General features: G+C 44.0%; 2 long non-coding RNA genes across 2 annotated transcripts; one reads left to right on the top strand and one right to left on the bottom strand.

Annotated features, from left to right (window-relative positions):
• Positions 1–15,560: 15,560 nt before the first annotated feature.
• Positions 15,561–21,527, bottom strand: LOC120433538. Its single transcript, XR_005608602.1, has 3 exons — positions 21,427–21,527; positions 15,776–15,854; positions 15,561–15,695 (listed from the first exon to the last, which is right to left on the bottom strand). It is a non-coding gene; the product is annotated as an uncharacterized LOC120433538 (long non-coding RNA).
• A 144-nt stretch (positions 21,528–21,671) lies between these two features.
• Positions 21,672–23,636, top strand: LOC120433537. The gene is made up of 3 exons (XR_005608601.1): positions 21,672–21,899; positions 22,073–22,456; positions 22,853–23,636. It is a non-coding gene; the product is annotated as an uncharacterized LOC120433537 (long non-coding RNA).
• The last annotated feature ends 3,497 nt before the right edge of the window (positions 23,637–27,133 follow it).

Raw genomic sequence — 27,133 nt, 5'->3', positions numbered from 1 at the left:
GCCTGTTGTAACATTTGAAGTGAATCAGAGTAATAACTGGCAGAACGAATTCAAACACCTACACAGAGGAAGCGTTTAGAGTCAGAGTTCGGCTGACTAAAGACATCGTGGAGAGCAACTGTGAGAGCTCAGCTTGTGTGCACAGAGGAGGACAGGAGAGAAAATGAGCTCTGTGGTGGGACTTCCTCAGAAATGAGAACAAACAAATTATAGCCTTGTTCTCACCGTGTTAAAGAATATCAGAGGAAGCAAGTAATCTAAATGCAATTTGTGCTGGCTGCAGGCAGATTACTGCGAGGAGCCGCTCGGGCCTACGTACAAACATCTCTGTGCGAAATCATCGTGAATGCTAATCGGTTCATTTTCTGCCGCAGTCCGACCTCTGCAGACAGCGAGGACAAATCATGTGGGGTCAACTGGATGCGGCGATCTCGAGCGCGGAGATGCGAGTATCTGTGAGCTGTCGGTAAACACAAACAGGTGCTGAGCGTCTGCTCGCGGTGACTCAGTCACAGAGCCGTGTTTACGCTAATTTGGGGGTGAACACATTGCAGCACAAGTCTTCGTCTGGAGACGACTCTGTTGTATTTGGGGGGGATGGCGAGGCATCGGGAGCTCTGCGGCAAGCTGTTTGAGGCAAAATAAGAAAGGAAAAGCCACCGTATCTCCCCTCGCTGTTGCCATCGATTGAATTAACAGGCGGCGAGCAGCCCATCGATCGAGCGAGGAGCACACGGGCAGCCACTCCAGCCTCCATTAATATCACCCTCTGCACAGCGCCGCTGTAATCGTAGTGTTCACTTAACAACGAACATTCATCCTAATGCACCCATAATGCACTGATGCACCACACCGGGGAGGGGGGGCGTCCATTTGTGCAGCCGTGGGAAGGAGAGGAGGAAGAGGATGGACGGGGATGTGAAAATAAACCCAAAAAGAAAAGATGGTGAAAGAGAAGATGTACGGCGGGAGTGTGGACGGATGGAAGATAAAGAACAGGACATGACGGAGTAATGGATGCTAAGAAAATATTTGCATCCACACAGTATCCATGTAAAGGAGAGCAGGAGAGTTTTTTTTTTATTTTTTAGCATTTTTATTCTTTATTTAGTTTAGGGAGAGGAAGGCGGATGTAAAGATCCGATCTCACTCCAGCAGCGGCACAAATGTGATTCATGAAATCCATCCAGGATCTTTAAAGTTTGAAATTGATTTTGCTTTTTTTTGTGTGTGGTTTGGAAAAGTTTCAGTGGTGGAACATCTCACGGAGGTGATAAGCAGTCTCTGGCCGGAGTTTTTCCTGCAGGGGTTTGAAAATGAATTTTAAATTTACATATTTGCACCTCTGCTGGCTTCACAGCGGACTGTCAGCGAGCGCGCTGAAGGGAGGTGGGTGGTGATGGAGGAAATATGGTTTGTCACGGGTGTGGGCTGGGTGTTAAAAGGGCCGCTGATGGAGGGTTAAACAGGGTTTGAGGGGGAGGCCCGGGGTCACCGAAGGGGTCTCTGAGGCGATGGTTTACTTTGCGCACATCCAGGGGATTAAGGGCTTCGCATGCTAATGCACACAGAGGCTAATTATTCAACGTCTCTGTGAGGATTGATGACACGTCGAGATCACACACATCACCACCACCACCACCTCTGGAGAGAGAAAACAAGCCGAAGCGGAGGAGTGAAACCCACCGAGGTGACTGTGAGGCTGAGAGGAAGATGAAGATGAATAATCAGGAGTGAGTGGATTTGAGACACTGAAAAAACAGAGGAGCAGCTGAGGAGCAAGAGAGGGAGAGGTGGAGGAGAGGCTGGAGTTTGACTGTGTAAACCACAGCCAGGTGTGGAGAGTGCGGAGCGGTTACCACCTTCACATTAAAGGTACACAAACACACATTGAAGTGTTTTGGTGGCAAATAAAAGCAATTCATTCACTGACAGCTTCAACAATAAAACCTCCATGCTGGGCTGGGTTGGAGGGTTGGAGGGTTGGGCCTCCTGATTAATTAATGCTACTGCGGTTGTGTCCATTCATGGAGGTATTTACCTACAACCACCGCAATGTGGTCCTGTTCAGCCCTCCGAAGTCTGAACTGCACGTTGCTTGATGTGGATGACCTCTCTGAATAATGAATGCTGATTGGTTTACAAGTGAGCTGGAACAGGGAAGGGAGTGAAGTTCTGAGTTCCCAATTTTCATACGGAATGCCATTTCAATTTGGACTTCCCACTTGGAAAGTCGAAGATGCCCCACCAACCACGAGTTAACAATCCAGGAGTCTTCATCTGTAATCTTCCACAGTGGATTTGTGACTCACTAAATAGGCCAAACACAGAGCACTGATGAGGCTCTGTCTATGAACCTGCTGCAGCTGTTTTTTTAAGCACAAAAAAGAAGCATGATTGTGTATTGTATATTGCTGATGATGCATGAATGGCTCAACTTTGCTTAGAACTAAAGGAAATCCTGTTTTTCGTGCTTTTCCAACCTCATAACTGGAACACACCCCGGCATCTGAGTTCCGAGGTAATTGGAACGTGGCAGCACTCTTCTCCACGGCTGATGAACGAACAACAGCATGAATAGGCGTGGCCTACAGACCGGTGGAAACACAAGTTTTTACCACTGCCCCCATCTGTTAGCAGATGCTCTGTACAGGTAGATGGGCTACGATGATCCCTGGTCATGTTTTAGGTTCTTTCATATGTCTGAATTTTCCTTGTTTAGTTACTTCCTGTTTTGTTTTGATAGGTACTTGTCTCTAGCATGTTATTTACATGCGCTAAATCACAAGAGCAGTCACCTCAAGTAGCTTTGTATTGCAAGGTAAAGACCCTATGGTAATAGAGGGGAAAATCAGATGACCCCATATTTGTGATAAACTCCTGTTTATCAGAAAGAGACCTCCAGCTGAGCTCAGGGAGGGGCAGCCATCTGCTGCCGTAACTTTTTTTATACTCTGGACTTCTCATCAGCCTTAATAAAGGTTTGCCTCTGTCTGCGTTTGAGTCTGCCTTTTGGTTTCACATTTTGCATTTCGTGACACGCACTACCACCATTGAATCATAAATTCCCCATCACGTGCTCAGATTAGGATCTAGGGATGGTCCTGTTTTAAAGAGCATCGAAGTCTCTGTTAGATGGTTGTATCCTGGCTTTGTGTTTTGAATATTGCTTTGTCTGGTTTGATTATGGCTGAGCCTCTGAGGGGGTTAAAGTGGGATCTGGGAGGTGAAAAGAATCACTGAGTTGGATAATAGTTGTTACTGTGAGCTGCTGTGAGGCAGACTGTAATCAGCTGGTTCTGAGGTTTTCTGATTGTATATAACCAGATGTTACACGAGCTGCTTCCAACCCATAGACAGTGTAATGCTAGTTTAAAGTCATCGGCTTCAGTTCAAATTGATGACTCTGAACATAGTCCATCTAGAAGTAAATCCAGCCATATTGAAATTGCTCAGGTATTTGTTTTGGAGCCTTGACTTAAATCATTACATTTCTGCCAGATCAAACATTTGAGACAACCTGCTGTGGCGCCTCCCCTTTAAAAAGAGCATAACTTCAGCAACACATCATGTACAGATCATCAGATTAATAAAACGTAACAGGAACTAGGACATTACCTGTAAGACTTAAACTTCCAGTTCATCAAATGTTGCTATCTTTGCATATAATCTTTTATCTCAGCTCTCCTGTCCTTCATCTCTTCCATCTCTGAGAGGGACGTTATCTCACATCACTGTTTGTGTTTTCACCTCCAGTGGAGCAGCTGCACCTGTAGCTCACTGATGTTTGCCGATCTGTTTGAAACTTTGCGCCCACTTCAAGAATAGAGAGTACCTCCAAGTATGCTCACGGCACTGCAGCAGCATTACATAGATGCTCAAGTAGCTCAACTTTATGGGCATCTGCATGCATGAACGACAGTGATGCAGTGCAAAACAAAGGAAGTACAGGACTGTGCAGCTGGTCTTTACTTTCTTGAATAATGAGTCAACCCCGCGCTCGTCACATCCGGTACCAATGTGGCGTTAACATCAGTGAAGCAGCATTTAGCTGACATACAAAATGTTTTGATGCGTTTATTAAATCGTCCACGGTGTGTTCAAAATGCATCTGCAAACAGACAAATGCACCGCTGCCTCCTCCACCACATGCTGATCTGGTCAATATGCACCCACAGTCTTAGTATAGCAGCTAAGCTACACACACATACACACACTCACACTCCTCTCTGCTTTAATCTGTCCACACACACACTCTTATATATCAGCTCACACAAAGATCCAGCAGGAGTGAAGAAGCAGAATGAAAAGAAGAAAAAAGGAAGACACCAATGAAATAATAAGAAAAGACTGTGAGAAAAGCAGGGCTGTAATTGCAATTCATTTCCAGCTCGGGCCCCTGGGGTGCTCTGAGTGCGTTTGATCCCAACGGCGAGCGAGCGAGTGTGGAAACGGAGAGACGCAGTCATATGTATGCAGCGGGGGGGAGCGGGAAGCAGAAAGCCTTTTAATATTCCAGGCCACGGGTTGGGATGAGAGACTGCTCTCATACCTTCAGGTTCATGAGCATAATGAGATTTTTATTTTGCTGAGTGCAGCCTGGGAGCGCGCCCGCACAAAATGCTGTCTGATCCGAGGCGCGTGCACGTGAGCGGACTATAGCTGAGCACGCACGCTCGTGCAGACTTCACAATTAGGAAGTGGGGGGTCATTACTCCGACTTCTCCCTGGGCTCGGATGACATTCATCGACTTAAATCTCACAATAAATACTCATAACATTAGCACACTTCCTCTCCTCCCTATTATCCACATCAATGGGTGCTTTCCCCAAACATCTCCTACGTTTCCCAGACTCCTTAGGGCTGAAAAGGAACGCACACCACAGTCCCCACCCTGCTGAGGTCCTTGTCAGGAGGGATAAAACCCACGACGGGAGTCATGTTTCCCTGAGCTGAAACTCCTGACGCACAACTACCCAAACTATGTGTTACAGTACAGGGAGGATAATCATGCACCACGGAACAACCAAAATGGACACCACAGGGACAAAAGGTGCATTATGAGTGTTGTGAGATCCACTTTTTTGGAACTGGACCTTTCAAGGGCACTGCTGTGGTCATTTCTCAAAGCAAAGCTCTTGTTTGAGGTCTCTAAATGTATGCAAGATTAATCTTATAGATGAGTCGGTAAAAAAGGATCCAGAATGGTGATAAATCCAAACGGAGAGGATGATCTGCTGTTACCGAATGCACTGGAAAGGCTGTAAATAAGTGTGTGTACAATTACTCTCAGCCAGCACCCATTAGCAGGAATTACAGCCATAAATCAGTGACAGGGAAGCATCAGATCTGCTAAACAGCAGTTTTATGGCACTTTTCACAGGCGGAGATCCTCTCATTCCTGCACGCTGAAGGTGAAATTGGTTTATTATGGATGTGCGGTGCACAAACTGACCCTCCTGAGTAATTCTCCACGTCAGACCCGCCTGGAGAGCGATCAGAGGGACTGACAGATACTTCACCTCTGCCTCGAGCTGAATTGGACGGCGGGGTGGGGTTGCGCTCTAGGTTGGGTGCAGACCAAGAAAGTGTGTGTGTGTTTGTGTGTGTATGTGTGTGTGTGTGTGTTTGCATGCATATTGATCCCAAATAAGGACAGTCGGGCTCTCTGATCTCAGCCAGACTCAAGGCCCCCCCCATGGAGCAATCTGCAGCCTGACTGATCCCCATGGTAACTGTGTGTGTGTGTGTGTGTGTGTGTGTCTGGGTGAGTTGACATTGTCCTCCTCGGCCTTCCTCCCCTGCCTTTTCCCTCCTCTGTCCTTCACAGACCTTGTTTCTCCTCGTCTGTCTTTGTGAGGACACATTCGCAGAGTGAGGACGTTAGTGAGGATATTTTTGCACAGAGACCCAGAAAACATAAGCGAGGGTCATATATGACCACGTGGGCACCTTCAGTCGGTCCTCTGTCTCTGAGTTAAAGTCAGACTTCACAGCTTTTTACTTTTGATTCATCTGAGAAATAAAAACATGGAACCAAACATCAGCCTGAAGCACTGAGAGCTGCAGTTCCTCTAATGTCCACTAGGGACTTCAGCAGTGAGTCAGTCCCCATAAACTCCCATGTTAAAATGTTCAAAGTTACAGAAGAAATTAGCAGGTTTACAGCAGCTTTGCATGATTCCCAGTTCAGAATAATCCTTCTTGATGTGATACCTGGCCTCCTTGCAGTCTCTTCAACAAGTTGTTTTGACTCCTCCCCCTTTGTGATAATTTTCTCCCGATTGGCTGCTCTTTATAAATAAGTGTTAAAGACCAGGTGACCATCCAAATATTTATTGCAACTACCAATAACAACAAAAAAGCTGCAAAATAGAAATTCACTGTAAGCTGCACTAAAATGTTTAAGGTCACCTCTGAGGTCACCTGAAGGAAAAAAAAAGCTGCATCTTCAGTGTTTACCAATCAGCTGGGTGTCTGACGTCCTGAGGAGCAAATATATGGATGTCATGCAAGAACATTTGGATCTAAAATTCTGGTTTAATAAGCTGGACCTAAGCCTTTTAAAGGAGAGGCCAATAAAAGGACCTTAACATCAATTCTAAAAGCAACAGGGAGCCCACGTAATAAAGCTGGAAGCAGCGTGAGCCAGACGCTCTTCTCTTTTTCAGGAATAGCAGTCTTAAATCACATGCAGCCCCGCTATGTGACGCTGGAGGAAGACCCAATGAAAAGATACTGGAGTGGTTGACGAGCCACAGAAGCCTGGAGAAGCTTTTCTGCATCATAATGAGGGGAAAAAATTGCTTAACATATCATAAAATGCGTTTTTATCATATTAGGGCATAAACAACAGCAGCTTAGATTCCAGAGGAGTCGCCCCCTGCTGGACTTTAGAAAGAGCACAGGTTTAACAAACTTTGAAGAACTACAATCACATGAAATTAACATTTAAAGACATAAAAAGAATTTGCTGCTTAATCCTCTGATGTTTTTGATGTCTGTTCGTCCAAGACATGGAACAACATCCATCCATTTCCGTACATTTATCCACGTGGGGCTTTAACCTATCCCAGCTATCCTTTGGGCTAGAGCCACGGTACACAGATAGACAACCATTCACTCCTACGCCCAGTCTGGAATCACCAGTTCATCTAACATGCATGTCTTTAGACTGTGGGAGGAAGCCAGAGTACACGGAGGGCCAGAAAAACCCCACCTGGCCAATGGCTACAAACCCAGGACCTTAGGCTCGCCTCCAAGCTGGCTGGATGGGTAGATAGATATACTCTGACTGCTTAGAATTAGTTAGAGTTGGGAAGACCACAGAGTGGTAATTTTCACCAATATTCACCAAGAATTTTGTGCAAAAGGACGATAACACCTGAACATGTCACCTAGTTCATAGTTTAACAGTAATCAACAAGGAGTTAAGTCATCCAGAGGCAGGAATCTTAGACTCCCAGACCTCCGCCTTCTCAGCCATCTCCTCCAGCTCTTCTCAGAGGACACTGAGGTGTTCCCACCGAAGAGGGCGTCGTCGTCCTTCTAACTCAGAAGCACAGATTTTGCACCCAGACGCCCCTTGGAGCATGCTCTTTTCTACTGCTTGTATCCACAATCATCATATTCAAATAATAAGAAGGATATGAGGGGGTAAGGCTTTAACGACGCAGCCAACACTTGTTAGTGGATCCATCCATTGTTGGTTTGCGTCTTTATTTGGGATTTGTTGACAGTCAGACAAATACAGAAAATCATCCGACTCATCCTGAGTGGATTAGAGGATTCAATGCCGGCTAGATCAAAGGTAAGAGGCAGTGCAGGTCCTCAGAAGTGCTGTTTTCACGTTTGCCTGGGAGGAAATATGAGAAAATGGCTCTTTTCTGTAGCGCAGCTCTGCACGGTCCCATGAGGAGTCCTGGAAGGATGCATGAAACGCTGGGAAAGCATTAAAGGAGTCTGATGCACTTTTATTTTCACAGAGCTCCTAGACAGCGAATGACAAAAACCAGATGTTTGTGGACAGCTGAGGTTCAGGTGAAACAATAGGATGTGATGGAAGGATAAAGGTTTGTTTCCTGCACTGTTACAGAGGAAAATGGGGGGAAAAGGAGGAAGACGGGAGTTCGGGGACTGATCGACCTTGTTCGATACGCACTGAGAGACGAACACAAGGCAGACGTAGTGCCCATGTAAATTAGGTTAGGTTAGATTAAATTAGATTACATGTAACTGATGTGAAAGTTAAAATAACAAATGAGTGGTGCACAGGTTGAAACCCCTAATGTAGCCTTCAAGGACAAACAGACAAAGACGAGCAGGAAACCTCTTCACGCTGCGGCGCTTCTCCGCAGGAGGGAAGTGTCTGCGTTTCCTCTGAATACCACCAGCGTGACAGGAGAGGATGCGTCTGTTATGACAACCCCAAACACACAGATAAAACCCAAAAACTTTAAAAACACAACCACACTGAACCCCCCGCCCACGGAGGTCTGAGTAGCCGTGCTTTACGCGCTTGTCAGCATCTCAAAAATACGTAAAAACACACTTCTTTGCTGAAAGATACAGCAAACTCCCATTAGCTCGCGGCCCCTGAGGCACACGAGGCTTACCGGCTTCCTTTCAGAGGATAAAAGATGAAGAACACGCAGGATCTGAGCTGAAATTGTGATGCAAACAGGCGAGAAATCTGGGTGCATGTCATGCTTTTCAAAGAGTAGAAAAAGAAAGTTTTGGGATCAGGCGGTCTGACCTCATTACGGAGCTATCGGTCCTCTCCGTTACGTTTAGAGAAGTTTCATCATTCACGTATTAATGATGCGAAGAGGAGCAGTGGATGTAGAGGTGAAGGTGGTGGTGACAGCCATAATCAGCTATTCTTTTTAAGGAAGTACCAAAGTTTTAGCGTAGTTTTTAGTGTAACAATGAGGAAAATGTTCTATCCTTCCATTTTTGAATTCTTCCCCTCGATTTCTTGGGTTTCTTAAATCTGAAAATGTGGAGAAAAACTGACACGGATGAAATGAGGGTCATCTTTAAGTGACGGACCATCGTTTTGGCCCAGGATCCAGATCCTGAATCGGATTATGATCTGAAGATTTTACTCTCCACAATTCCAAAATATTAATTTGATGAACTCTGAGCTGTTTGGTTATCTCTGTTGTCCTGGAGAAGGAAGGAAACTCTTGACTACTGCTCACAGTGTGTCTTTTGCCCTACTGCCCAAATTCAGAAGGACATTTTTTGCATCTCCATCCTTTTTTTCCCCTTCTTGGTTCATGAAAATGTGTCAAAATGACATAGAAATATGCATTACTGTGACATTTTTGCATCCAGTCCCACAATACTGTGAAGGCAACTGCAAAGAGGTTTTTGCCAAACGATCAGGTAAAAAAACGTGTCTCCCTCACGACCGGCGTATGCCAGAGGATCCTGTGTGACCATCGTCTTATTCACTCGACCCTCCACTGTTACCATGACTGTCAAATGACTGCAAACCCAGAGCGGTTTGTTGAAGAAGAAGATTCTCAGCCTGTACGCTGTGTTCAGTGCTGAGATAGAAGACGCCGAGCACGCTGTCTGAACTTGGACATGTTCCTTTCTGCTGCCACACAGAAACCAGGAAGTGTTACAAAGCGTTGGGAGGGTGGAGGCGGTGGCGACGGAGGGGCTGTCTCTCAAAGATATCCCACACCGGTTCCAACCCAGCGCTCGTGCCGTCCCGCTCTGCAGACGCCAGCCTTTCATCTCTTTTACTTCACCCCAAGACGTCAGCCCGCTCTTCCTCCTTTCTCCTCCTCCTTTCTCCTCCTCCTCTCCCGCTGTTCCCTTCTTTTTGACCAACACCCACAGACCCAGACTCACCACCCACCCGCCTGTCTACGCTTGTCGGACTCCTTCGGTCTGTTTTCAGGGGTCACTTTGTGAAGCTAGCCATAATAATTTGAGACGACTGACTGTGTGAAGTTAAAGCTTCGGCCTCAGCGTGCTCCTAAACTCCTGCCTGCATGTCAGGCATCTGTGAAGCAAAGCAGGACAAAAGGTCTCAGTACAACTATATATATATATATATGTATATATATGCTGGAGGAATAAAACCACTTTGAAATATAACATAAGGCAGTGGGTCGTCTTCAGGGTTTCTGCAGACTTTTATTCAATGCCATTAAGGCAGCTTTCTTCTCAGAACAGGAAGTTTAATGACCAAGGAGCAGATTCCTGAGTGCTTCGTGTTTGCACGTAAATTACCTTCAATCCTGAAGTAAAAATATGTTTTTGGAGATGGAGGCCTGGCTTGTGTCTGCTGTTTGGTGCTGAGTGGGTAGTAGTAGAAACACTCCTTCAGGCCTTAACGCGGTTAGATCAGTCCTGAGGGGGTCAGAGGGGGAGGAACTGATGGATTTGTCATTTTTATAAGTCCTGTAGTTTGAGTAAAAACAGCCTGAACCCATCCCTCACCTCTTTTTAAAAAGCATAAGCACGTCTGAAGTGGCTTTCGTGGGTTTAAAGAGTTTCCAAAAACTGCGAGAGCGGCGTGAGCGAGGCGAGGCGAGGCAGGCGGTTAAATAATGAGCCGAGTCGCTGCAGAGCTGCTGATCCAGGTGATAATTCTCTGCAGGTTAATTACAGCGAGCTCCCCTCTCACACTGTTTCCTCACTGCCATTAGATGTATTGTTATAAAAATCACCATTAGCGGCACTTTAAAGCTGCTGCAGCACAAATAAAAGGACAAATTGTGCGTCGAGGGTTAAATACGTCCAATTATGTGCAATTACCGGCATCATCTTTGACTGATTTCAACACTCGCACTTCTCTGTCTACATCTGCTGCCTCAAAGCTCAGAAATGGCTGTTCATCTCAATCTATACACACGTTTTCTTAAATAACTCACATCTGGCCGACAGCCCACACACACACACACACACACACACACACACAGGATGTATAAAAGGCCTTTGAAAAGCTGTGAGATAACATCCATCCCTCCTCCTGCTCCTCACCTTCGCCTTTGTCTCACTTTCTCTTTGTGTCTCTTTCACAGCGAAGTGGCTGTGTTGTGTTTAAAGCAAAGTTTAAAGCAGGATCGGGGCGGTGGACGACCCCCAAAGCACTACAATGGCTTCTCCACAGCCAGCACGCTCCATTTACCGTACACATACACACACACACCTACACACACACACACTCTTTGAACTCGCCAGCTCACATGGAATTGCATCGCCGTGTTTGCAGGCTTAAATAAAGGCTCAATCAGGTGATTCTGATTGGTTTGGAAGTTGGATAGATCAGATAGTCCAGAGGTCCAGTTCAGGGACTCTGGTTAGCTGAGGTGAAAACTAGCAGACAGCTAGCAGCTACAGGAGAACATAAACATGTTTTTTTCTGCTATAAACTTGTATTTTATTCTTTTTTTAATTTATTTTTGAGGCTTTTCAGCCTTTATTTTGATAGGACAATGGAGAGAAGACAGGAAACAGGGATAAAGACACGCAATAAATGGCCTCAGGGTGGATTCAGACCTCTGACCTAAACTGAAGAAACCTCATCAATTTGGTCAAAGTCACACAGAAAATAAAATCAGTAAAAACCTTATATTACTCACTATTTTTTATGGATTGTATTCAAACTTCACAACAGTGTACTAGAGCTTGTGGGACGTGCGTACCTGGTTTAGCTTAGCATTTGACCGTGACCTTCATCGTTAGGCCCAAAGGTCAAAGCTGACTTTGATAAAACCCATACTGAGTAATATATCATATGAAAGAGCGTGGAGACACACATTTTTTAAAAACGAAGCCACTACGACATCACTATGATGCTATAAAGTTTCACAAAATCACAAATTGCTTCAAATGGACAAATATTCAGAAACTAGTCATATTAACACTCTTTCATTAACTTTGCATCACACCCTTAACCAAACCTGAACCGTAACCTCAGACATCACATCATGTCCTTCTTGGACCAGCAAAATGCAAGCTCAAAGTCAAAGGTCATTCACACAAAGGGATCAGTTATGAAAATGGAAGAACAGAAGGAACAGATGGAACGAACCTCTGCTGAACTGAAAACCTGATTTCATAAGCAGTGATGACTCTCATACTCCAGGTTTATTTGTGTAGGATGGATATACTGAGAGATGGGCTTCGTCTTTGTCTACTGAGATCTCATAGCAGCCAGAATGCATTTTAGATGTGTGTGGTCAGCTGATCCTGGAAAACCAGGAACTATCCAGCCGATGGTAGAAGGACTGAACGGATAACAGTGAGGAATGCAGGAGGCGTTTTCGCTGAGGAGACTGAGTAACTCGTTAAACTCAGGAGTGGCACGTGTCCGGAATACAGGCCGGAATACACAGAGGGCCATAAAAAACCTTACACTTTCAAAATAAAACAGGAAGTGAGAAAACAGAAAAGGCTGACGTCTTTGTGAGTAGCTTCACCTCTTGCTTTATTTCAGCCTTTGTCTCCTGTACAGTTTGAGTTTGCTGTAAAACTTCTGTAACCTCACATTACGCTGCTGGTTTCCTTGGTAAAACCTCCAGAAATAGCTCAGCCTGTGGGCGATTTGTTCCACTTCGTTGACTGATGGTAACCGGGGCCTTTTTTCCTTTTTCTTTCCCTCCTCTTAACTTCTAAACTGTGATTAACACAAGCAATCCATCGCGCATCTATAATTTGACCTGCAGGGCTCAGGATTACACATTAACCTTCCCTCGGTCGCCCCCGGCTGAGCTCGCTTCTGATTAACAAGTACAACTTTTTACTTCCAAGGCTTTCAAACTGACCTGTGTTCAGATCAATGGTGCAGAGAAGATGGAAAATTATAGATGACCTGTGCTCCAAAACAGGTGAAAGAAAGTTCTAACAGAGAGAAACTCATCATGGAAGTACGAGTATAACACGCAGGCTATTAAAAACTCAACTTTACTCTGACAGGAGGACTAATTGTAGTCTTACGCCCACATTAAATCTGATTCAGACCTCAGACCAGTGAATCTAAACGACCTTTAGCTCTTCAGAAAAGCCCCACTGTGCCTACAACCCCTCACCCTCAACAATTGTTTAAATTTAGCCTCATGCGGGCTTTAAAGTCTGACACATTAACTTTTACAAGGAGGAAAATTCTGTAGGGAAAGCTGAGCTGAACTTTAAACATGCAGAGATGCTCACATCATGCAAACATGTTCAGTTTGGCAGGAGAACATGCTAATGTTTGCTAATTAGCGCTAAAGACACACCTGAGGCTGATTAAAGGAATAATTTCTCATATTTTTTGGACTAATTTGGATCTAATATGAATGGGATCAGCCAAATTATAATGCAGCATCTGGAAACCGTAAACATGCAGCAGAAGGTAAATAATAGCAGGGACGGAGCTGCGTCCAGCAGGGCCCCAGGGCAGAAACTTCCTGTTGGGCCCCCCAGTAACCACCTCATTATACATGAAACCATAAACAGCCGCAAAGCAAAGCAAAACAAAACAACAACAAAATAAAACAGTTTATTTGTGTGAGAGGAAGTTAAATATTTTGATGACCAAGTAGCCGAGTATTTTTCTTAAAGAAATTAAAAATACAGATACTTTTTCTTTTTTTCAAGTATTTGCTAGTTTCCCAAACTTCTTATGGATTGTTGAATAATATCAGTAACAGACCTGGCTGGATTTATTTCCTAGAGGGCTATGCAGCAAAAATGTATTACTGAGTCCCACATGACGCCAACTATAACGGCACTTAAAACCAAAATAATCAATCAATGAGTTGTTATGGAGAGAGGTATTTATTCTGATAACGATTAGTAGTTTGACTTGTTGTTTGTTAGGGGAAAAATATGAAAAACACATCACTGGTATCAGGTTTTTAAAGAGGAAAGTGTGCTAGTTGTCATTGCTTGGATGTTGCGCAGCAAAATGGGGCAATTTGTTGCATCAAAGTTTAACAACATATTAATACAAAATAACAAATGAAATAATAAAGGTCCAAAAAACAGATTTCTACATGACCACATCCAAAACATGGAGGTGAAGGTAAGGTCATCATAAGAGTACTATGTCGCGGCTGCAAACAGAGCATGATGGTTCACCATGGTAACCTGACTTCATGGCGTGATGATGGGAACTTTTCTGGATTTTTTTGATGTTTTGTGCACAGAACAATCGCTTACTGTGAAGAAATCCAGATGTTCTAATAATAACTGCTGCCCTGAAGGTGTTTCGTGATGCCACCATCCAGCATTTGCTGATGTTTTGGCAGTGGACAACCCTTCATGGTTGGAAGCAGGGGAAACCTGAGGAGCTTGTCAACATTTCAGGAGAATGTTTGTTAATTCATCCAGCTTAGATCAGCGTTTGGATCAGTGGTTCCTCAACCTCTGTAAGTCCAGCTGTGTGGTTTCTGTGACAACCAAAAAGCTTTCTAAACCCTTAAAAACCTGCCAAATGGAGCTCCAGTCTGTTGGTGCAGTTGTCGGGTGGTGGGATTTTTTACTAACTAGGGAACGTGGGTCATGGTAGGAGGACCTCCCAGCCCAGGCATGCCCCCCCCACTCCCCGCTGTACACATGTGGCTCCTGGCTCTCGTTAGCAGGTCTGGAGCCACTTTGTTTCACTCGGTTTGGGTCTCCTTGTTTGTATGGTGGATGTATGTGGGGTGGAGATCATCTTGCAGTTGCTTGGAGCGATCCAGGCTAACAAAGGGCACCTTTGTCTTAGCGGACCCTTATCTGTCCACCAGCATCAACTCTCTCCTACAGCTCAGAGGCACTGGGGTAAACCCACACTTTACACTCCAAACACACACATTGAAACATGGGAAGTGCCATGGTGCACGGGCTCAGTGGTGCACATACGTGTATCATATAAATCCCTGCATGTTTCCAGATGTGTGGGCACACACTAGAACACCAGTTATTAGAAAACATGTTTAAATGAGCTGCTGTGGAAGTACGAAAGCATATGGTCATGCCGAGCAAACAATAAATCCTGTGTGAAGTTCATCTGCCTGCACACATTTACATACACCCACACACTCTTACCTCTTCAGATCCATGCATATCATCCCCGAGCAATTAACATCTATACTGATGCCTCTGCATCTGCATTGTCTGCCGCCTTGTTTTTATTCCTTTGTTTGCTTTGCACCAACAGAACTTCTTTATTTTCATAACTTTATTTCTTATTGATAAGGCTGTGCAGTGAATCTGAATCTGCTCCTACCTTTGCAGGATGCAGTCAGTTCCTGTTCTCTCCGGGGGAAAACCCGCACTGAAAACAAGGTGTTTTCTCTCTCTCACTGCGCCGTAAACAAGCTTAAGGCTCATTATTTTCTTTTTCTCCAAAAACCTATAACACAGAAATCTTTGTAAAAGTTGTGTACTTACTGTTTTTTGCTCTCATTTGTGCAGCAAATCTTTTTTTCTCTCTTGCTTTCAAAGATTTTCACAGTATTCCAGACCCTGTTTGGCAGCTGTTGGTTTGGTTATAGCCCGATCTTAAATATGCCAGACGTCCTCAGACTTCTCCTGTCCATGGCTCTGAGTTGATGGAGAAACTCTGAGTGGAAACTATTTGCCGCCCCTCTCTGCCATGTTTTGGTGCGAACAGATGGGCGGTCGATTCAGATGAGCTGCTGGTGTTCTGGTGGTAAATCTGCCGCTGACGATTCAGGTTAAACTGCAGGAACTGATGCAGCTTTTACATAATGAATGCAATTAGTTACAGACGCATTAATTAATTGAATTTACTAGCAGTGAAGCACATTTAACCAAAACCTCAATGTGAATTCTTGGTGGCAGGTCTTTATTATTGACAGAAGATGTCTAGGACGTATTCAGTGGAGGTTTTAAGAACCTGCAAAACAAAAATATGAGATTTTTAGAAACACTGGAGATTCTGGGGATTTGCAGAATTGATTTTTAGCTGAAAACAAACTAAAATTATGATTCAGTGGGGTATTGATTTCTCAGCGTTCTGCTTGACCTCCACATTGCTGGGCAGAACTGTTCAGCCACACAATGATAATAAAACAGAAATCTTTATCTGTTTAAGTAAAAACCTTTGTCCTCACGCTGAGCTCGACTGCTGATGTTCCTCCTGCAGAAACACCAACCCTTTTTGAAGCCGGCGCTAACCGTCGGTATCCTAATCGCTTCTCCTTGGCGTGAGTCACTGCGCGGCTCCGTCCGACTATCTGAGCTCTGTCGTCTTTGACACCGGCAGACAAAGAAATCTGTTTATCCCCGTCAAAATGTGAGCAGTCTGCAAAACCAATTAAACGCCCATTTGCTCAATTGCTCCCACAATGTGCGCCCGCACACATCCCGTGCATGGACCGGACAATTTGCTGAAATTCTCCACGGCAGATGACGGCCATTTCCTCCCCACAGTCACACTGGGAGAGAATTTAATAATCTCTGCTTACAACGGGGAATCCCATCCCCTCTCATCTGCTCCCATTCACTCCCAGAGGGCCTGGACTCATTTATCCGCTGCCACTTTGACCAAAGTTTGAATGCAGCACCAATAAATGACCAACTAGTGGTTAAATGGATGTCAAAATGAAGCGATAATAACTAAAATTTACTAAATGATTATTAAATATTAACATTATTCTTTATTTATCCTCCTGAGAACCAGCCTGTTCATTTATGTCCTCTGTAATAGACATTTGTTTTTGGTCTATGTCTATTTAAGCTACCCTACTGAGTCCTGATGTACTAAATAGAGGACATCCTGGCCTTTCCATTGATATCTCATGTGTTTGGGTGGCCTCGTTTAGCTTCAAAAAGGCAGGAAATCATAAAAAAAGTTCAATGGGAAGATTGTTTTTTCCTCGGTTCTCAGGAGGATATAGTAAAATATCAATATATTGGTGTTTTGCTGTCAATTTGCTTTTATTATTTATAGCTGTGTGTTTATTTCCAGAGAGTTGACGTTTTCTGCATCAATCTTCAAATTAACGTCTCTAAACATCTGATTATTTAAAGAAAAGCTCAAACCTCAGGCACTCAGTCAGCCGTCTGCTTCTTTCTGCCTCAAGACATTACCCAGGATCCCTTTTGGCCCTGGCGCTGAGCCCCTGATATACGGTATGTATTTGTACCTGGCTGCAGGGGGGCTCAGAGGGACAATAAAGAGGAGAATAATCCTTGTAATTAACTTTAAGCTCAGAGAAACTCCATCAGGTTTTTTTACACTCACATGTGCTAGCAGCGAGGCGTGGAGTCAGGGTCTGGTGCCAGTGTATGCAGTATGCTTGCCTTTAGTTTCTCGAGGTGTTTAATGGTCTAAATGCACTCAGTCTTTTGTAAGGAGCTGCATTTTTCTTTCCTTATGCAGAAAGAGATGAAGCTTATGTTAAAACAAACCGTGTCAAAACAGTCTGTACATATCTGAACAAGTTTTAATAATCGTGGCGGGGGATTAGAGGAAAGCTCGTTTCTTCAGCCAGATTCTCTTGGAGGAAGTCATTTTCTTGGCCTTGTTATACACGCAGCAGAGTTTCCACTTGGCTCTTTACATGTACACAAGTCTAAAGACGGGAACCGGCTGGGATGGCAGAGTGCAGTGATGAAAAAGCAAAAAAAGTTGAAAGTCTTTCTAGATCCAGATGAGCTGTTTGGCTACACGTGAAGGTTTGCTGCCTTTCAGCTGTGATCTGTCAGTTATGACGTGATCAAGATATATTTTTTTGTGACAGCACATTACACAGTTTGCATCATTTGTTTTCTAAATGAATCACTGAAATGAGGTTTATACCCTTGCATTAGCCGGCAATGATCGCATTGTCATGATCAGATAACCGGATCAGGGCGTCACTGAAGAGGCGGGGCTTCTGGGATATATCTGTTCGCTTCAGATGTCAGATCAGGACGAAGGTAGGAGTGATCGCAGTGTGTGACTGTATGTAGGTGTTGCTGCTTGTTTGGATGCCGCAGCTTTAATTCTTCTTCTTCTTTCAGCTGCTCCTTTCAGAGGCCTCCATAGACGATCTTCTACTTCCATCTCACCATCTTTCCTCTGCATGTCCTCCTTCACTACATCCATGAACCTACTCTGAGGTCTTCCTCTTTTCCTCCTCTTTCCACTATCTCCTCTATCCCTCAGGGTTTCAAAATAATTTTTTAATTTCTTTATTACAAGCTAACAGGAGGCAGCTCCAGTGTCCACAGCGGCGATGAAGATCTCGTGGACTCTAGAGCCAAACAGCTGAGCTCACGTTCAAATAAAATGATAATTGATGAGGTCTGCATGTCATCACCATCATGTGGAAAGCGCTGAGAATCTGGACTCCCTCTGTCTCATCTCCCTCTGCTCTGAGCTCCTCTCTCTCTTTCTGCTTGGCTGTGCTTCTAAGAGTCGGGGGAGACAGACGGGGTCTTTGACTCGAGCTGCGATGCTATCGCCCCTTCTGCACAGGCCCGTCTTTGTCTGCTCCCCTCTGCTTTGGCTCGACAGGTTTCCCGTTGCTTGTGGAATTTCAGAAACACGGAATAATGAGAGGTGTAAATCAGGACAGAGAAAATGTAAAATTCACCGGGGAAGTCAGAGGATGTGAAGGAGATTTGCAAAGAGCCGAGCTTCCCTCGCCTCGTTACTCATGGAAAGTTATGGAGATGTCAAGGAAACGTATATCAGAGGCACAGCGGGGACCCTCACATAGACTTTTGTGCCCTATTGTCACTTCAAACAAACTGTACCTCACAGGAGGTTTTCTATCTGATGTTTGAAGCCACTCAGGTTTAAGTATCAGCATCTAACTGGCTAAACAAACTGAGCAGACACTCCAGAGAAATACCTCCACCCTGCAGCGGTGGGAGATGATTCAGGCTCTCTGGACACACACATGAAGACATGAAGAATAATTACTGTATAGTCGTACAGAGAATACACTGCTGCCTTTCAAACCTGCTCAAAAATGTTCATGTCTTCCTGGTTTGATACAGAAATGGTTCTCTAAGTGCTGCTGACACAGGCTGAGAGTTTAGACCCAGGAGCGAGCACGAGGCTTCAACAGTGCTCCTCTTTTAAACCACATGACATTAACTTGTCCACCATTTGAACAGCTCCATTCACACAGGCCTAGAGACCAATCACTGACTGTCTAACAACCAATGGTCAGTGAGGGAAATAGTGTATTCCCTAACCATTTGGCAAAAGGTTGCAGCAGGTTGCCGACTGTCGTTGAGTGAAGTTGGTCACAAAGTATTGAGTGAAACATCTTCCTGATTGTTTGTAGTTTTCCTAAAAAACAAACATGGCTCCCTTTCACAGAGACTGCTCACCTTCAAAGTACAAGTTGTACCTTTTTGAGGTTTCTTCCTGTTAAAAGGGAGTTTTTCCTTCCTACAGTCGCCAAGCGCTTGCTCATCAGGGGTCAGCTGGGTTTTCTCTGTATTATTGTAGAGTCTCTGCCTTACAATTTAAAGTAACTCAAGGTGACTGTTGTTATTTGGTGCTATATAAATAAAACTGGACTGACTTCACAATTGAAGTGAAACGTGTTGGTAGGCACAACTTTTACTTTGAAAGCAACAGTCTGATAGAAACCAAAGCAATCACAAGAAGGTTTTTGGTGGAGTGCCCTCTTTGCAACCAATTTTAGTGCTGTGAATCACACTGCGATTTCAAACTGCTGCAACCATTTGCCAATCTAGTGACTGGAGGTCAGCATTGAGGTTCCAACCAGTGTAACTGAGGCTTTAGTGTGACCACACCTTTAGAGGCATACAGCATCATATCGTCATGCAGGGACATCTAATACTGTTGCCATAGTTTTAGAGTTTGTTTGATGCCTCGAACAGGATTCGAACCTGCGTTGTCACACTGTTGTTGCTTGGAGTTAGCATTTATCCCCAATGCATCATCTTCAGCACTGAGAGTCATTTTGTTTGTGCTGGAGCAGGTGAGAAATCGCTGGTTTCTCTTGCAACTTGTGATCCTGAGTCAGCTCCTGTTGACCTGCTGTGAGTCCAAACTCTGAAAGCAAAGATGCAGTCACAGGTCAAAGGTTCGATTCCCACTGCCGATTATGCAGTTTGGTTGGTTCAGTTGAGGGATTCTAGTTAGCTGAGGTGAAGCCTAGCAGACAACTAGCAGCTATAGCGACCTGGGTCAATTCAATTCTGTTTTATTTATACAGCACCAAATCACAACAACAGTCGCATCAAGGCGTTTTATATTGTAAGTTAGACCCTACAATAACACAACAGAGAAAACCCCAACAAGCACTTTGGCGACAGCGGCCTCTTTGACTCATCCACCTGTGAGTCAAAGAGGCCACGCCCCTAATAACGTTAATTTTAACCCTTAATACAATTTAAAGAAATGAATTACAAATAAATGATCCCCCTGTTCAGTCGGTATGAGTGGACATTAGAGGAACTGCAGCTTTTGCCATCATAGTCCAGCTCTTTGAGGTTGGTGCTTGGTTAAAACAAAACAAACACAACCCTTCAGGCCTGTTTTCGCATTTGCTTACTCGTGACTATCTAATTGACTATGGCGTGTAAAATCAGCGGTGTGTCCCTTTAACAGCGATGCTGCGACTGAGCTCGACACATAAATCAGTCGAGGGATTATTCTGCACGGTTCCCTTCACATCCTGCATGCATTAACATCAAGCAGAAGCTCTGGTCTATAAGTAGCTATTGTAATTTGAATTACGAGCCTCGAAACACTGAGACACCCCACGCCCCACCCGCCTCCTCTTTGATGCATATTTTCTGTATGTATGAATGTACACTCTCGGCTCATGCTGCACCTCCCAGAGAGACTCACTCATGTTTAAACTGAGCCGTACTCGGCTAATATCTGCAAAACCTGTCACCATGAGAAATGATCTTATTCACATCTATTTAAAAAAAAAAAAAAAAAAAAAACAGGAACACGTTTGTTTCTGGGATTTCTTCGTGTTCAGCGGCTTGTTATTCTCATGAGTGTGTATATATGTTGAAATTAGCTCAGGAATGTTCTCATTGTGCAGATGTTAATCCTGGACTGCGTTACAGCCCGTGGGATGATCGATAGTGCCTTCGCTGGAACCAGATCTGAATGGGAATTAAAAAATCTGAGAGCTTTAAAGCCAAGATCAGCAAAAGGATCAGAGCAAGCTTTTAAATCTCCTTTTAAAACACGAGTTTCAGGCATAACCTGATGTAATATAAACTGTTTAACCTGCTTTCATCTCATTTTATGGCCTTGATTTATATATTCTGCTGCTCTGGCTTCAATTCATCTCTTTAAGTGAAGACTCGTTGACTCAGCTGAGGGTAGGAGAAGAACAACAACAAATGTGAGAATTCAGGTGACGAATGTAGACACGAGACGTCGTGTGTTTAATCAGGAAAAGTTTGATCTTCGGCAGCAGAAACATGGCTGTCGAAGTGTGTGTTCAGGTGTGTGTGAGTGTTGACTTCCCCACCTGCTGACGCACCGATCCATCCGTCGAGTGTCTGACAGTCGGCGGTCACAGCTGACTGAGCTCCTCCATTGATCCCCTCTCTGCTCCTGACCAGTCCTGGCACATCCTAATCTATCCTCCACACACACATACACACACACCCACACGCACTCCTTCCAACTAAGGCCGCACACCGGGACGGGCGAATAATTGATGCGTGCGAGCCAACCTCTCGCCGTCTGTCTGGACTCTCTGACAGCCTCAGCACGATTACACGACCTCCTTACCTCTAATGACTTCGCTTTGAGTTCCCCCTCATGCAATTGGCTCAGACACCTGCCAATCATCCTGCAGAGGAGCCGCTCGTCTGGCGTCAGCCTCGCCCTGAGAGACGACCAGCAAGAGCAAAGGTCTGAAAGCACTGACTTCGCCTCTCACGGGCATCACTTGAAGGCTGCTCGGCTTGGTCCATGCCCACCATGACGCACCAAAAGGTTTGTGTTTTTCTGTCTATTTCGACCCTCTGTACCACTTTTTCAACTCAGGGCTCAGCAGTTAATGAAATTATAGTTCAAATGTAAGCTTACAACACTATTAAAACAAACAAATCGAAATGATAATCCTCCCTCTGATTGCTTTGGTTGCTAACATGTTGCTTCTGTCGTAGTTTACGTGGAAGTGACGGACTTGTCCAGCTGCTGAAGTAAAACTGAAACACAAACTAAATTTAAAGTGAAAGTTGTGTTGCACTTTTTATAGTTTTACTACCACTCAGCTAGTACTTTGAGTGTTTGTAGACAAACATGAAAAACTAAAGGCAACTGTGGCAATCTTCTGGCAATCAAAGCAATTTTAGCGGAGGAAATTCTTTGCAGCTGATTTCATCGGGCGAGAGCCAGAAACCACCAGGTTTCCATAGCAACTGTTGGTTGTATCACATCTAATATGATGGAGAAACTCCAAGAAATGTACTCATGACGCCACGTGGAACACTGAAATAAACCAAACTTCAGCCATGACAACATCTGAGATGATCCATCCACAGATTGAGGTTAGTCGATAAATGTTGCTGTGTCGTGTGGATTGCTCGTGTGGATTGTCCTGATCCTGACCTGTGAGGTGGTGGACTGTAGCTACTCTGAGACATTTTAAAGACTTTAAAATTTTAAAGATGTGCTGCACATGGATGGGGATAATAAAAAAGACTGAAGCGTTTTAGTGATTTCCAAGTTTCTGTGTTTGGTGAGTACAAAGCTGTCATAAATGTTAGAAGTTACAGGATAAATTCACCGTTTCTGACAGAATAAATCTTCAGACCTGTCTTCTCCGTCAATGAGAGGTTTGGTGGTTTCTGTGATATTTATTTTATGACAATCTGTTCAATCTTTAATCAAAAGGCATCTTAAGTTGAGTTGAACAACTTTATTTTTCTCTTTTCCATCCAAAGTGGAGGTGTGCCCAGATTTAAGAGCTAGAGCTTCCAAAGACGATTCAGATTCAGGCGCACGTGGTGACTTCTGGTAACCCGACCTCCCTCCATCATCACCCACTGGGTCTCAGTTTTCTGGCGGCGTTTCCTGCTCCTTGGCCGGGATAAAAACTCTGACAGTCTTCCTGGAAGTAGACTGAAACCCCACGTTAGCTGCCGTCTGGGCGCGGCTGTTTTGGAGGAGCTCTGGAGTTTGAACAAAGCCCAACATCTTTGGCGTAAACTCGCCCTAACTCTCCCGTCTGTCTCCCGACGACTCTCCGAGGAGCAGCTCCACTTTTCATCTGGCGGGTGACATCACAGATGAACTCCGGGTCCCATGGACTGCATCTCGACTGAGAGAGAGAAGAAAAGTTGTTTATGCACTTAATAAACCAGAGTGATGTCTGCAGAGTAATGTATGCGCGTTTTAGCCTGGATTATTCTCACTTTAATGCAGCACAGTCAGGGGGAAGTGAATTTCCTTGCACAGGCTCTAAGACATATTAGGCATATCACAATAAAGGATTACGCTCACTGAGATTTATAGCGAGCTACACACATAAGAATATATAATTTCATGCCTGCATCTTTTATAACTCTTATTTAAGACAGTGCAGCCTTCAGCTATGTGGACTGAGCCTTGTGTAAACTAAGCTTAGAGGGGAAGGCATGAATGCCCTTCTTTGTCTTCTATTTTTCTTGTAATGTGTCCATTTGTTGTTACACTTGTTGGCTCTCTCTATCTGGGCTGTATTAACAACTCCCCAAAATAAAGTCAGAGTTTCACTCAACAGAAACTGCTTATACGTAATTTGATTTATTGGAAATTTGTCACAGCTCAGTATCAACAGGGATGGGTCCCAGATTATCCAGTTGTTTTGTTTTATGGAAACTCATGAGTCATTCTTAAGTGTGTTTAAGCGCTTGCTCACTTCAGATGATACAATTCGCGGGGTTGGTTGTTAGATTACACCCACTAGCTGTGATGTAATGACTTGTCAAAAACGGCAGTTCCTCTCAAGTCCACTTGAGGCTATCTCCAAAAGTGAGTCACTACCCATAGACTTCGGCGGCACTGTAGCTCACCTGGTTGAGCAAGCACTGACCACTTCCTGTGTGTTACACCCTTCAGTCCCAGCCAGAAGAATACTGTTTTGGTCTCTATAAATAATTGACCTTACTTTATGTAACTCACCAGTTTAAATTGTATTGGAGATTATGTATCGGAATTTCAGGAGCAGGACCACGCCTCCAAACACGCTCCTTCCGGTTGTCATCTATATAGGTTCCCCCAGTTCTGCAAGCTGTTCATTCTCGTTTACGTGCCCCACCCTCCCTCCCTCCTTGTTCTCAATTCTTTAACTTCTTCACTCCTATTTAGTACACGGGGATCTGTGAGGCCGGGGAGCCTTTTGCCAGTCCCCTTCGAGGCCTTCCCCAAACCGCAGCTCAGTTCATGTCCAAGCATTCACCTTTTTCTACTAAAATGCTGTCAAACCTAAAATGAGGACGTGGGCCCAGCTAGTGAAACAAACCTCAAAGCCTGCATTATTAGGGGTGTGGCTTCTTTCTTCTTTGACAGGCAGACAGGCGGCTGTAGCTGCTAGCTTGCTGCTAGACTTCACCTCAGCTAATTGTGAGTCCCTGATCTGGACCTGTGGACCATGTTTGTCCTGTTGGATCACAAACATACAAGACAAGAAGTACAAAAAAGAACAAGATGCCGAAATCCACTCCAAACTATGTCCAGGACAGAAACATCTGGATGTTATATATTAGCAACGCAACATAAGCTCGAGTGATGTTAAAGCAGAGTGTATGCAGACCTCAGCCCAGCAGCCAGAGCCTGACTCGCATCATTGTAGTCTCCATTTCAGCCTGTTTCTGCAGGAGACTCACTGTGGTGTTCATTTTGAAGTCTCTTTGTGTTCATCTATAAACACTAAAAGAAAAAATACTGACAGCTGCCAGTGCTACTACCCCTCAGCCTCCTAATAGATGCACCAAAGAGTTCTTTCTGCTCGTCTCCATATAAGGGTTGGCGGTTTGGGGTCATCATTAATTGTCAATCCCAGAGGGTTCGTGTAAAGTGGCCTTCCATACATCTATTAATTCTTCCATTTATGAGTTTTGTACTTTTTTCTTGATTTAAATAGTTCCTGGAAATATAGTGTCCTCTTTTTTTATTATTGGCCTGCATGCTGGAAAACCATCTCCATAACCCTGAGATTTTCATCTAATATTCTGTTTTTAGGGTGACTTTGTACCATCTGTCCACATGAAAAATGGCCTGTGTGCTATCTTTGGAACATTTACAGCAATGTTTATTAATGTGGACCGTTCCCTTTAAATAAACCAATAAATAAAATACAGAAAACAGAAAACCGTCCTCCATCTTCTCAGATCTACCTACTCCCCGTTATTGCTTGTCCGCCGCGTGTCCTCTCATTATTCCACCATAATATCCGATCGTCTGTCACCCTGCTTGCGATTAGCGCCGCGTCCCCGCACCTCATCATCAGCCAATCATACGGATCAGTGCCGATGATCCTGCTGGAACGTGAGAAAAGAAAAGCAAGCTATTGTTTCTGGACTCGCTTCCTCCTTCCTCTGTCTCCACTGCAGAGGACAGACCTGTCAGTGAGGCTTTCCCTCTTTCAGCTAATTCATCCATTTATATGTATATATGCAAAACCTCCTCCACCCCACGATTAAAACAATGCAAATCAAACTGAGTTGCTCTGTTAACTTCTCAGTTTTCTGCTTTTTTTTTTCACTAAAGCCATTAAGATAGATGCAGATCTAAATTTCTGTGCTGGTGTCACACAGTTGGAGATGATAACCAGTTTAAGGCCGATGAGGTGAACATCAGAGATCCAAAGATGAGGGCTAAATGAGGAACAGGTGGCCTGAGAGACAAGGTGAGACTGACCGCCAAAAGGATCCAGAATAACAGATCTGTTCTTTAATATGAGGCTCAAAGAGGCCTGCCAATTATCATCCAGGTGCTTTTCAGATAGATGGATAATTAATATTTGCCCCAAAATTAATGGATAGGGAGACAGTTTTGCCTCTCTGTTGGTTTTGTTCTTCCTCTTTGGCTCTTTGTATGTTTCATACCTGATTATTGTCTCATTTTACTTTGAAGATGTTTCCACACGATTTTATTTCCTTCTGTTTTTTTTTTTTTTTCATTCATTGTCAGCCCTGCTCTTATTAGTTCCACCCACATTTAAGTTTTTACACCTCTGTCTGTATACTTCATCACTCTTAAAAAGTGGGAAATAGTAATGTCATGTGCATGGACCTGAATTAGTAAATATGAACGGGGATAGATTTAAAAAAAAAAACTGTGTTCAAGGACACAAGAACAAAAAAACATTAACTGATCTATTGCCATGATTTCAAAAACTTGTGTCTTGGTATAACCCAAGCAACGATCTTCATCCTGATTGGTGTAGGTTGGCGCCTTTCTTAGAAAACTGTCCTGCATTCAACAGGATGGATCCCTCTGGAACACTGGAAACTTCACAGCCCATAATTGAACTCTGTTTTTTAACAACAATGTATTTCTAGATGGACTTTTTTGTTTTAATGGCAGACCAGTATGCTGAACAAATGTCCAAAATTCAAAATAAAATCTCCCAGATAGTAGCAGGAATTTTACAAGATGCTTTAAAGTGTCACTTGAAGAGCCCCCCTAATGGATACTCAGAAACTCAGATTTTTCCAAATAAAAGAGTTTTGTAGCTAAGGAATTCACCAGTATTGTATAAGGTGTCAGACTGTCAGAATAAAATGTTCTATTAATTTTTTCCCCACATTTTCACTGCATGACTTTCACTTTCTCTCTCTTCAGCTGTTTTAGACATGTTGTTTAACTTAGATTTTATATTCATAATATATAAATAACTGGTTACTTATCTTAAAAGGCGTGAAGTTAATGTTGTTTTTGGACAGACTCGGTCATGATTACAGGAACTATAGTATTGATGGATATTGAGCCTCGGAGGTTTCCTGCTTGGTGAAACTGTGGCATGAAGACCCTTAAATGTCCTTCTTCTTTCAGTGTACAGAAGGTCAGGCCTTCTAGTTTGGATTAAATTAACCTTTCTGACAACTTCCCTGATGATGAGATCCACTTTCAACTTGGGAAGGCGTTTAAGCAACAATTAAAGTCAAATGATGGGAAGTGTTTGTTTGCTACATCTTTCACACTTTAAAATTCAGCTTCCTGAAAATGAAGAACATGATCAT

The sequence above is a fragment of the Oreochromis aureus genome, linkage group 16, assembly GCF_013358895.1.
Source record: "Oreochromis aureus strain Israel breed Guangdong linkage group 16, ZZ_aureus, whole genome shotgun sequence".
Lineage (NCBI taxonomy): Eukaryota > Metazoa > Chordata > Actinopteri > Cichliformes > Cichlidae > Oreochromis > Oreochromis aureus.
This window is presented reverse-complemented; position numbering and strand designations above follow the sequence as displayed.